At 57.3% G+C, this 12,567-nt stretch overlaps 1 protein-coding gene across 2 annotated transcripts in view; it reads right to left on the reverse strand.

Moving 5' to 3' along the window:
* ZFHX3 (zinc finger homeobox 3) overlaps window positions 1-10,120 on the reverse strand; it is a 174,424-nt gene extending 164,304 nt beyond the window's left edge. Inside the window, exon 1 of one of the 2 annotated variants that reach the window (XM_056360423.1) lies at window positions 9,985-10,120. The gene's annotated coding sequence lies outside the window, so the exon portion shown is untranslated. Of the gene's footprint in view, window positions 1-9,378; window positions 9,517-9,984 lie in introns of those variants that run through there. The other variant, XM_056360422.1, reaches the window with a different exon arrangement.
* Between the last annotated feature and the right edge of the window lie 2,447 nt (window positions 10,121-12,567).

Consider the following 12,567-nt stretch of genomic DNA (forward strand, 5'->3'; position numbering starts at 1 on the left):
AGGCTGCAGCTTGCCTTGCTTCCCCATCTTTTTTTGATTTTTAAAATGCAGAAGACCCACTGGGCACCAGGCTCTGACACCTCTCCACCCACGTTCTCCTGGGCCCAGCAGTGGGGAGCTTCAGCGGGGTGACCCAACCGCCCCAACCCACCTAGAGAGCCCGTGGCAGGGGTGCACCACAGCCCCCCTCCCCGCCCCCACCACTCCTGCCAGCTCCAGCTGAGGGAGGCACAGCACGAATCCAGCAGCAGACAAGAGCTTCGCTCCCAAACATCCTGCTGGCCAGTTCATTTCTATCAAGGTGGCACCTAAATCCTCTGCAAAGCTCCGTGAGGCACCCACCTCCTCCTGCCGGGGCAGAGGCGGGCGGGAAGGAGGGAGCTGGCTCACTTGCGCTCTTTGCTTTCTGTAATAAACCCCACTTGGGTATTTCTCATTTAGCCGCAGCAATTCAGCAGGCCACCGCTGCAGTGGCCCTGCCTCAGCACACCAGAAGAGGCCCAGCTGGGCTTCCGACAGAGGATGGAGCTCAGCAGACAGCTGAAGGCCAGTGACGGGGACACCATGTAATCCACCACCTCCATTGGAGGGTCAGTGCTTCTTGCAGAATCTCATGGAAAGCATTTCACTTATCATTGCTACTTCACGGACTTTGCACCCAGAAGCAAGGAGGAACTGAGAAAAAGATGGCTGAAGGAAGAAAAAACGGGGGTCCCAGCATCCAGCTTTTGCCTGAAGTAACAAGACGGTTTCACAGCCCAGCGGCCACTCAGATGAAACACAAGGAAATCACAACTCCGAGGAGCAAGCACCCCTTGCTTCACAGACACAAGGTGATGCTACTCAGAAAAGCACCGATGGAGGAGTGGTTGGCTGGACACTTCCAATCGCATTGCCAACAGCAGGAGGACCTTGCAGCGGGCTTCTGGCAACCAAGTCCACAGCCCCGGGCACAGCTGGGAGGTTTCAAGCGAAGAGAGTTCAGTTGCGCTACCCCTTCCACGAGGCTGACCCCAGCCAAAGCTGCACAGAGTAGAGCTCAACCCTCCTCTGTGCACTTGGAGCAATCCCCTGGGCGCTTCCAGAGCTTGGCTCAGCTGCTCAAACATCTGCAGTTCCAGGTGAAACCACTGCAAGCCCGCCATAAAGGGAGCTTTTCACTCAGGGCTGTGCTGGCACCGGACCCACCACCTGGGGAATTTCCAGGATCTCATGCAAACCTCCAGGACTTCCACGCCACTCAAAATAAAGAGGAAACAGTGGAGAGGCTGGTTAAAATAAGGCAACCAAGGAAAAAAATCTGTGGCAGCTCCTTCAGACTGACGCTGCTATTCACCAAGTAACTGGTTTCTTAAACAGCAGAGGGGCACGAGGTCTTGACTGCCCCTCAAGGGGCCGGGCACCCCACACCAGCACACAGCACACATCCCGCTCCACGTGCAACAGCGCAGCAAGCAAAGGGCTCAGGCTGGCAGCAACGCCTGGTGCACCACCTCCTCTCCCCTCTGCGAGCCACGCTGTATCACCACAACACACATCCTGCTGGTCCTCCTCCAGCATCAGCCTGTCGTGAGAGAAACACACACTTCTCTTCCACCGTCCTCGCTCCTCGGCCAATAACCCAACCCAAGCGCTGGTACATTCCTCCACGGCACCTCCTCCACCAGCTGCACTGCGGAGCCAACGCGATGCCTACAGGAGCTCATCCTGAGCAACAGGATGGAGTTCAAAATATATGCCTGCCTATACCTTCAGACGTGGCTCTGCTTAGACTTGAACTCTCTCGAGAAGACAAACCCTGGCCAACATGACCAGGCCTCCTCCACACCGCTTCTCTGCACTCCAGAAAGGAGTGGAAACAGGAAGAGCGAAAAGATGTTACAAAACTAAGAGCAACCAGCCCCACTTCTCCAATACCAGAGCACAACTCTCAGTACAACTGACCTGCCGGGAGATGCCAAGCTGCTCTGGGTGACGCCTCTGCTCCCCAGCCACTCCCAGTGTGGCAGGTACCCCCCCCCATCCCCACCCCGCAAGCAGGGCTGGCACTCATCGCACACGCTCCCCTAGCACAAAACCTGGCTCGGACATGGAGAATCACCTCTCCTCCCCCACCCTAATAAAAGTCAACCAAAGCAGGACTGGCAATGATCCCGCAGAACAAGGCCTGCAACCAACGCAAGCAGTAACTGCGTCGAGGATGCAGAGGAAGCAGCGCTGTCTGGAAGAACGGCCACTTGCGTGACACACTGGTACCGCAGGATGCTCGGCCCCGTGGGGTTCACCCCGGCCACCTTGCTCCTCTCCCAGGTGCCAGTACCAAATCCCCTGGCACATGCAAAGCACTGGGAAAACAAGGCAGGCCTACAACATTAATTACTTCATCTCGGTTGAGGATCGAAAAGGAGAGGGCATCCTCCTCTAAGGGCTCCAGTGCAATCACAGCTGGAGCACTGCAGCCTGGGGTAGGAAGGTATTTGTGTACCAGAAAGCAGCGGGAACAAAGCGTAACAGCTTGTGAGTTATCTGGAAGGGGGGGAGGACAACAACTGAGAAAGTAACAAAGAACAAGATTTAAGGATGTAACAATGCTACAGGAATTTAAGACACGTTACGATTTTTCATAATTAACCCCCACTTACAGTCTCTGCATGTGAACTATGTATTATCCCATTTCATACTCCAGCTGAGGCAAACATTTGGTGGCTTGCCCAAAGTCAGCGTCAGAGCTAAAACAGATCTTTTGACTTCCAAACAAGCTCACAGTGTTAAGCTGCTTTTAACTGTCTCTACGGAAGATGAAAAACAGCAAGAAGAAAGGAATTGGGGAAGGAAGTATGTAAGACTAAAAGGGACAAAATTAACAGGAGAAAATTAAAGAGGAGACATTCAGGCTTTGACATCTGAAGGAGCTTGCGAGGAGCAAACACCTGGGTGCTGCAGACCCGTCTCCCAGAGGGAAGGCCAGAGCTCCCGTTCCGCCAAGCTGGAGGTGAAGGCGCTGACTGCAGTGCGCTGGGGGGGTGGTGAGCCCCGCTGGGACCCACCAGGTGCCTTTGCCTCCAGCCGCCGGGCCCACCACCACCCCAGGCACCCGCTGTCCCCTCGTCCCCAGCGCCACCGGGGAGGGCAGCCCTGCTCCCGGCCCCAGCACCAGAGGCGCCGCCGGCCTGGCCCCTGCCCCGCTCCCTGCCGTAAACCACAGCCAGCCCCCTCAGCCTGCGTTGCGCTGGGGGTGCCCCGCTTTGGACACCAACAAAGCAGAAGGTTAATTTGAAACTCTCAGCCCCGACGCAGCGTGCTCGTATCTCCCTCGCCCTCCCTCCTCCTGTTCCTTTCTGTGCAAAGCCTGACATCTACAGTTCTGTCTGGCACAGTCAGGGGCTGCCGATGGGAACCGCGCAAGGACAGCGGGGACGCGGAGGCCAGCCGCGCTCGGCTCCTCCGGCCAGCCCACGGCCGCTCTGCAGGGTTTGGCGTGCTCACACACCGGCAGGCACAAAGTAACTGCAGCCCGGCCAGAGGACACACACAGGGAGCGAAGACCACCCCAGCAGCACTGCCCAGCAGTACCACTCCTCAGCGGGTGCCAAAACACCAGCAGCCACCGCACGCGGCTGAAGCTCATCTGAGACCAGCTCCCGCCACTGCGCATTGACACCTAAAATGCTGTCAAACGGAGCAAACCGAAGGAACCACAGCCTCATGGCATCACCTCCGCGGCCGTACTGCAGGAACTCGCTTCACCCCAGCATGTCAGGGGCAGCCTCCGTTTTGCTCCGCTTCCCGAGGTGTCTGAGGATCTGTGCACCAGCTTCTGCAACGTAAGAGATACAGGTGAAACGCACAAGCTGGTGTGCACAGCCTGAATCCAGAACATCTTCACACCGCAGGAACGGCTCTAGTTAGTAGATTCCATGACTCTCAAATATGTGCCTAAGACAAGAAGGTCTGTGCTTCATGCACTCCCCCTACTCGGTCTTCCAAACTAACCTCCAGGACTGCTAACTTCCGTCATGCAGTACCTCACCAAAAATACACAGGTGGAGAAACCCCAGATTCTGCATCATCTCAAACAAGGTGCACCTGAGCACAAATCTCAGTGCAAACAACGTGCACCTGAGCACAAATCTCAGCCCAAACAATGTACACCTGACTGCAACTCAGCTGGCTGTGCCTCTGCACCCCCCTCGCCTCCCTCTTCTTCACTCAACTCTGTTGTAACAATAAGGAAAGACCAAAAAGTCTCCAAGCCCATCACCAGACATCACTGACATTCAGGAAACCCAGCAACCCAACCTAGCAGGATCAAGCACATCATTACGATGTTACTATCAACATTTAAGTACGTGCTCTGAATTCCATGGCGAGCATCAGTCTGCTTGCATAAGACAGTCGGTGGCAGCACGGCAAAAGGAGGGTTAAAACTCCTGCTACCAAACCAAGCCAACCAGCCATTTTGGAGCTCGTCTACCACCAGCCAGGGAAGCAGGCTGGGAGTCTGAGGCAAATGCGAGGCAGGATGCAGGGTGCTTCACTGCCGCTGCTGAGGACACGAGGGGTTGGGAGCAGATCCCGCAGCACGTCTGCTCCCATCCTCCCCGAGGAAGGGCCGACTCTCCAGCAGGCACGCTCGGGTCATCAAAATAAACATTTACTAAGAGCTAACGTGTTACAGGCCCTGCAGGCTCCACTTTCCCAGATACTAGGGCAGGGGGAGGGAGTAAACCTTTTACCAGAACTGCCACGCACATCAACTGCTCTAGCGTCACTGCCGAGCGAAGGTACCTGTGTGGCTCAGCCCTCACCAGGCTTAAGCCCCGAAAGCCCGAGCTCTGCAGGGCCAGCACCCTCCTGCGCCCCAGCAACGCACACCACACCATCCAAAATGCTGGGAAATTTTTGTTTTCTTGGGGGGGGGGGGGGGGGGAGGGAGAAGAAAATATTGCTGCTCTGCTTTGCCTTTTATTAGCAAGAGGCATGTTTAGCACTTGTGACATAATGAAATTACAATCAACAGCTAAGTGTCTTTCTCCCATCAGCAGACTCAAGGGCAACACAGGGTGGCTGCAGCCTGCCAGCAGCAGGGCTCCACAGCACCCACACTGTCCCACCGTCCTTCGGCCTCAGCGGCTCCCAGGACATGCCAGGAGCCACCTGCCAGCTGTGGCCCGGGTGGCCGCAGGCACAGGTCTGCCTTCCCAGCACCCCCATCTGCAAAATAATTTCAGGCAGGAATGAACTTTAAAGTGTATTTACAATCTGCCTCTGGAAACCCACAGAGCGCGTACCTGGCGCAGAATGCCACCGCTCTGCGGTCAGTGCTGCTGCGGAGATGAACACCCACCTTCTGCCCCGACAGGTGGATGTCTGTCCAGCGGAGCCTACGAGGAAGCACTGGGAAGCGCTCGCTCCCCACTGGCACAGCAGGACCCCAGAAAGACCCCGCAGCATCTACAGGGGGACAGAGAAACAGTGATGCAGGCAGCTGGCACAGCCGTCTCCCCCAGCAGCGGCTGTGGGGCTCGGGGTCTGGTAGGATCCCTGACCCAGAGGTGAGGACCACAGGCTGCCGGCAGCGAGGGAAGCCCAACTCATCCACCCTGGGTTGGGTTGGTTGTGGGGTTTTTGGTTGGTATTTTTTTGTTTTGTTTTTTAAAACTAGCTGGAATTTATTTGTTTCTCCAATCCCTGCCTACACACAAACCCAACCTCAGGAGCAAACAAAAATGCATGAATCGCAGCTCAGAGACAAAGCAGGAGGCGGGACGGGCAGCCCTGCTCCCTCCTGCCCTCACCTCACCCCACGGCGCGATGCGGTTATATTTAGGTACCGCCACGGTCTGCGGTGCCGCGGCCCCCCTCGGGCACGGCGCAGAATGCAGATTTTCCAGACAACAGACCACAACAGCTCCGTCAAAACCATTAGAGGCTGCGGCGCCCAGGCCTGCGCACAGATGTTTTGATTCCCACTCTCCTGCCACGACAGCCCTTGACAGCCCCATCGCTGCCACGCACTGGACACCCGGCCTGAACTTTGGCTGGCGAGGGCGGGAGGGAGGAGGGAAGGGCAGTCCCGCTCCCCAGCGTGGGAGCTCCTTCACGCTGCTCTCCCCTCGCCTCCCCCATGGCCGCTGGGGCTGGCTTCCCCCGGGGGATGCCCCACCGCAAGAACCGAGGCGCAGCGCCGAGGGGGAGCCCCCCGGGCACCCCACTCCGGCCCCAGGGGCCTCTCCCTGGCGAAGCACCCGCGGTCAGCGCGTTGGCCACAGGAGCACGCAGGACAGGCATAGCCCTGTGAGTGGCGCGGGGGGTCCCGCACGTGGCCAGACCGGGGGGAGCACGCAGGACCCGGCTTTGTTCGCAGCCCACCTCTCCCACCAGCCGGATGCTCCCACCAGCATGCGGCCCCCGAAGCCACACAAAGGCCGAACCTCGGCTGTGCACTTGGCCAAGGGGAGCGGGGAGCCGTGAAACGCTCGGCCTCTTTGCAGTCCTCCTGAACCACACCGCTATCGCCAGCACGAAGGCGGCTGCAGCAGGGCCAGCGTGCACCGGCACCGCCAGCGCCCACGGGAAGGAGGCTGCTGAAAACTCTTCAACTGCACACGACCGAGTGACACCAGCGGCGAAAACGCTCACGCAAGGAAGCCGTGCCCCAGCAGAACGCAGCGCGTGAATAAAGTTGATGTAAAAGACTGCCAGTAATTTTTCAGGTTCTCCACACAACGGGGTTTTTTTTTCATCATTATTATTATTATTATTTTGGAAAGCAGAAGGAAGTGTTAATGGGGTGGCTAATGCAGCTGGCCATATGTCCATCCATTTGGGATTTAGTGATCCCCGCTGAAGCCATTCAACTGCTGGTCAGGCCCAAAGTAAATCTGTTCCTCCACACTGCTCCCAGCCTCTGGCACGACACCACCAACGGGACCCAGGATGGGGGGTCAAACCAGAGAGATGACAGAGGGACACAGGCCTCCAGTTTTGTCAACACGGCCACCGCCGGGCCCTGGTTTGACAGCCGCCACGACAAGGCCAGGCGAAGGTGCCAGGCACGCGGGGCTGCCCGCGCCGCCTCCATCCACCTCGCAGCACCTCGGCTCGGTCCTGCGGGAACAAAAGGCAGCGCAGGGCGGGAGGGCACGGGGCTCCGCAGCCCAGGGCCAGCGCCGGAGAGCGGCCGTGGCCACCCTCCTGCTGCCCACTCCTCCCGAGGCCGCCGCGCCTCACAGGGAAAGAAGGGGCGGAAAAAAAAATACACTGATGCAGCCAAGCGACCTCCGCGTCCAGGCGCGGAGTTTCTCTCCCCTCTCACAGGCCTTTTCGCGGCTTTTGTTCCCGGCCGAAGGCGGCCTGCGGGACGTGGGGGCAGCTCGCAAGGCGGCTCCCGCACCGAGGCCGGCGCGGGAGGGAGGGCCCGGCCCGGGGGGCAGAGCGGAGCCCGGCGCGGCCCTGCTGCCGCCCGCGGGGGCCCGGGACGCCCCGCTCCGCGGCCGACCCCCGCGCGGCAGCTCCCCGGCCTCCGCCGGTGCTGCCGCCGAAGAGCCACGCTCCGGCTTGCGCTTAACGCCGGACCAGACAGTGCTCCCTAATGAGGAGCATTACAATCGGCTTGTAATGCTGAATTTTTAATGCTGCCGAGGGCTCTGTTACATAATAAAGGGGGAACCGGGCGCGGAGCGGCCGGCGGGGCGGCCCGTTCCCCGGCCCGGCGCAGGTGGCGGCCGCGGCCCCGGCCCCCTGGCCGCCCGTACCGCGGGACGGGCCCGCACGGCGCCCACCGGGAGGGCGGCACGAACTTCCCCCAGTGCACGGAGGGGCGATGCCGGGACGCGGCTCCGCTCCGCCTGGGCTCGGCCGGGGAGCGATTTAAAAGCAAAGTTCACGAGCATGTTCACTGCATGCTCTCGTGTGTTCCCGCACATACGGTCTGCGCTGCTCCTCTCAGTAATGCCCTAAGACTGTAAATCTATAACCACCGCAATGATTTAGTGATTAAAAACATGATAACATATTGTGTAACTGCAAACCACAGAATCCCTGCCAACTCTCCTCCAAGATACAGGAACAAAAATACAGAAAATGTGTTGCTCGCAGCAGTCTTCCTAAACTCAACGGAAAGATTTTAATAATAATAATAATGAAAAAAAACACACCTAGACATCAGAAAAAGGCTGGATACAATGCAAGGCTGGAAAAAAAATTAAAAGACAGAGTTTTAAATACGATTCTTGCTCTAACAAATTACAATCTAAACATGCCTCTCTTTTTTTTCTCTTTTTAAGTTTGTCGTAACTGGAATAACTGGTCTTGTGTGATGTCTTGCATATTCAAAGTGCTTTGTAATAGGATACGGAGACCAAACCTTATTTGCCTAAACTCAATGGGGTTTATTTTTTCCCCTCTGCCCCCCCTCCCCATTTCTTTCCTTATTATTTTCCCTCCTCCCGCCCCCCCCTTCTCCACTAACAGGGGGCGGGGGGGGGGGGGGGGGGGGGGGAGGCAGAAGGAAGGAGAGGGCTTTAAGCTGTAAAGAAAATACCTGAAAGGGGAGGCTGCAATTTGTAATATGGTGAGGAAAGCCAAATATTATATATATAATTTTAAAGGCAGCTGTGGGAGTTTTGGCCTCTAAGCAGCCAACTTGACCCCGTTCTCTCTATTCTCTTATTTCCCCCGTCGCAGGATTCCTGCACCTTCAGTCGGATTCGAACTCAATGTGACCCTAAGGAGGGAGTCACCGAGCCTCCAGAAAATTGCTCCATATTAAACAGGAGCGAGAAGAGGAGAAAGACGGACAGACGGCTGAGGAAGTGGCGCGTATATATGTTACATATCCGCACAAAGTACAAGACATACCCATGAGCAGCTTTGAGCAGCTTGAAACAGACCTTTCTCGGAATAAAAAAAAAAAAAAAATTAAAAAAAAAAGGGGGGGGGGGAGTTTAACAATTGTAATAAAAAGAGAAGAAAGGAAAAAGAAAAAAACACACAAAACCGCAACCCAAATTATAAATAACTCACAGTAAGAAACCCGCGTGTGCGTACCACATACATACGTGTATACACACAGACACAGGCGTACGTGTGCCCCCCACAAACACACACTCTCCTCTGGAGGGTTAGTTTCAGGAGAGCAAGAATCGCCTTCCCTCCGCGGGCGAGCAGCACAGTTTATTCAGAGGAATCAATAGGAAAGAGCATTTGCAAATATTTAGATAAGCGCCGTGCGATTCAGCATTAAGTAATTAAAAACTGAAACTGAGAAGGGGGGATCGGCCTACAGTGGCGTTTGCTGCCTTCACCTCTCCCATCCCCCTCGCCGCATTCTTCCCAAAACTGAGCCTGCCCGCGGAAAACAAAAATCGTAATTACTCTCGCTCGCAAGGCCGCTGCGGGGCAGCTCCGGCGGGGCCGGGCCGCGGGGCCGGGGCAGTTCGGGCACTTCTTCGCCCCTTTGTTTTGCAGCGCGTCACCGGCGCGGAGCGGGCGCGGGGCACCCACGGGGCACCCACGGGCCCGCCCGCGCCACCGCCCGCCGCGCGAGCGGGTCCCGGGAGGCGCCGGCCCCGCCGAGCCCCCGCCGAGCCCCCGCCGCTCCGGCGCGGAACGCGCGTCCCTCCGAGGCCGGGCCGGGCCCCGCCGGCCGCTACCCGCGCCCCGCCGCCCGCCCCGCCGCGCACAAAGCCGGGCAGCGCCGCACGCCGCTCCGCGCCCGCTCCGCGCCCCGGGGCCATGGCCGGCGGGCGGGGCGGGGGCTCCGCGGGCGCGCAGCGGCCCCCGCGGCGCCGGCACCTGCGCGTCCCCGGCGGCGGCGGCGGGGCTCCGGGACGGCGAGCGGCACAAAGTTTGCTGGGGGATCCGGGGCGGTGGGTGGGAGCGGGCGGGAGGGGGGGCCGGACCAGCCCCATGCAAAGCAGCCCGGGCGCCCCGAGCAGGAGGAGCCCGAGCGGGGGACAGGGCAGAAAAGTTGCCACTTACGCGGTCGCTGCTCCGGCGGCGGCGGCGCTTTTAATCCCGGGCGGCGGCGCGGGGGCTACAGATCCCATGCAGGCTGCGGCGGCTGCGGCGGCAGGAGCGCGCTCCGCGGAGGGGCCCGGGGCAGCAGCAGCGGGAGCCGGGGGCAGCAGCCGGAGCCGAGCGGGAGCCGCCGCCGCCGCCGCCGCTGCCCAGCAGCAGCATCGTTGTCGGGGAGTTTGCAGCCCCCCGGAGAGAGGGGGCCGCGGGCGGCGGCAGCAGCAGCGGCGGCGGCGGCGGTCGGGTCGGGGCGGAGCGGCGCGGAGCGGAGCGGGCGGCGGGGCTGGCGGTCGCCGGAGCAGGAAGCGCCCGGACTCAGATCTGATGATTGGGAAGAAAAAAAACTCTTTGGATCTTTATTCTGCTAATTAGTTTCCTGCAAAAAATGGCTGATTAGTGCAGTGCGCATGTGCCTCATTACCCAGGCACGACGGGAAGGGCTAATTAGCCACCTTCTGGATCAATAAGATTCAGCCCAGGCGGCGGGGGAGGGAGCGAGCGAGCAGGAGCGGGCGGGGGGAGCGCGGCGGCGGCGGCGGCGCCGCACCGAAACTTGGGGCAAGCGGCCGGCCCCCAGCCCGCGGCGGGGGGGGCTCCGCTCCGCGCCCTGCCGCGCAGCGCCGCGCCGGGGAGGGAGTGCGCGGGCCGCCGGGCGTTCCGTTCCGCGCCGCTCCGATCGGCCGCGCTCCGCTCCGCGGCGGCGGGGCGCTCCGCGGGGCCACCTGCCCCCGCGCCCCGGGCGCCGCCCCGCGCAGGGCAGGGCAGGGCGAGGAACGACCCCCGCCGCCGCCGCCGCCGAAGTTTCCCCGGGAGGAGCCCGGGAAGTTGCGGCCGGCAGCGAGCGCAACTTTGTGCCCGCGCAGCCGCGGGGCGGGCCGCGGGCGCGAAGCGCGGCCCTGCCGCATCCCGCAGCATCCCCGCAGCATCCCCGCGGCGCGGCCCGGCCCGGCCCCGCTCCCGTGCAAACTTTGCGGCCGCCGTTCGAGCGGGGCAGCGGATCAATACGGCCGCGTCCAGCCTCGCTGGGAGCTGGGCTACAGGTTTCACCAGCCATTGCTGGCAACAGCTTTGTCATTTTCTAAAAATAAGAAGCTAAAAGTTATTGTAGAAGAAGGGGCTTTTTTTGTCCCCTGCACAATATGCCTTTTGTGAGTTTAATGCCATTCTGGGGCTCTCTATAGCCCCGGACAATGGGGAACTCCAGGAGGCGGCTGTGCCTCTGCCTTTTTTCTTTCTTGCTTTCTCTTTTCTCCCCCCACCCCCTCCTCTTTTTTTTTTTTTCCCCCCCTTTTTTTTTCTTTTTTAGGAAAGGATGCAACATTCCTCCAGTCCCAACAGAACCTCTGCTTTGATTAAATAAATATTTCTCTAGCCTTTACGGTAACATTTTTCACTTTCTGTTCGGGTCCATCTGCGATTATTATTTAAAATTTTTATTTCCAGCAGCTTTTCCCTCCCCATTCCAGCCCTAGCGAAAAATGTAGATGATCGCTGGGAACATGGGATTTGAATTTTAGGAGGAGGTGAACCAGTACAGAAGCTCTATCCAGGCTTCAGGAATATGTTTTCTTCATCCTTCTCTAAGAGACTGTTTTCTTACTGGCAAAAATGCAGCTGAACTAAATCATCTCTCTTGAAAAAATCTAAAGAAGCTTTTAAAATTGTCTCTTTTTTTTCCTTTTCCTTTTTTTTTTAATTTTTATTTTTAATAGTAACCCAAATAATTAACTTCCTGGTTTGTTTCATAGCATTGAACAAGGAATGCAGTTGCGGTCAGTTTTTCCATTTGGGAGAACCTTAATGTAGATGTATTTTATACTGAAAGGTAATAAACTGCATGTTTGTTAGTAAGTATTTCTAATTAAATCTATCAAGCTTTCCATGTTTCTTAACGTGGGGGTAGTCATTTGAAATTTTGACAAGTCCCTTTAAGTGGGATGGGGGGTGGTGGTGAAAGAAGAGGACAGACTATTAGAAATTTGAAGAAGGGCTGTACTACTTGATACATTACTGGAAGTGTCTTGCATTTGGAAGATGTTCACAGGTTTTAAGAATTGAGGTTTAATACGTACCATAGTTATTTGAATATTATAAATGCAGCACTGATGTGTACTGTTACAATGCGCATGCTGTGTATGAGTTCTTACGGTTTGTTAAATGGATAGACTCCAGTATGTTACCAGTTTGCCTTTAAAAGCTACCCTTAAAAATTTGTCAGACCCTGTTCAAAGTATGTTTGCCTTGCTTTATGGAAGAATAATTGTTAACTTTACTTGCCCTTTCAAAAAAAACCCACCAAAAACTCCAAACCCAAAACCCAAGAAAACCAACCCCAACCAAAAAAAGAGGAGAAGGGAAAAAAGAAAACAAAAAAACCCGAAACACCCAAACCAACAAGCCCTGGGGCAAGTAGAATTTTTCAGAGCTGCTTGGTGTGCTCTCTGTAAAGGTGCATGTAATTTGTAACTGTTGTTCTTGCTGAATATGAAACAAACATGTTTTAATGATGAAGTTGAGGCGAGAATAAAGTCACCCTTGTCTTTTAGT

The sequence above is a fragment of the Falco biarmicus genome, chromosome 15, assembly GCF_023638135.1.
Source record: "Falco biarmicus isolate bFalBia1 chromosome 15, bFalBia1.pri, whole genome shotgun sequence".
Classification (NCBI taxonomy): Eukaryota; Metazoa; Chordata; class Aves; order Falconiformes; family Falconidae; genus Falco; species Falco biarmicus.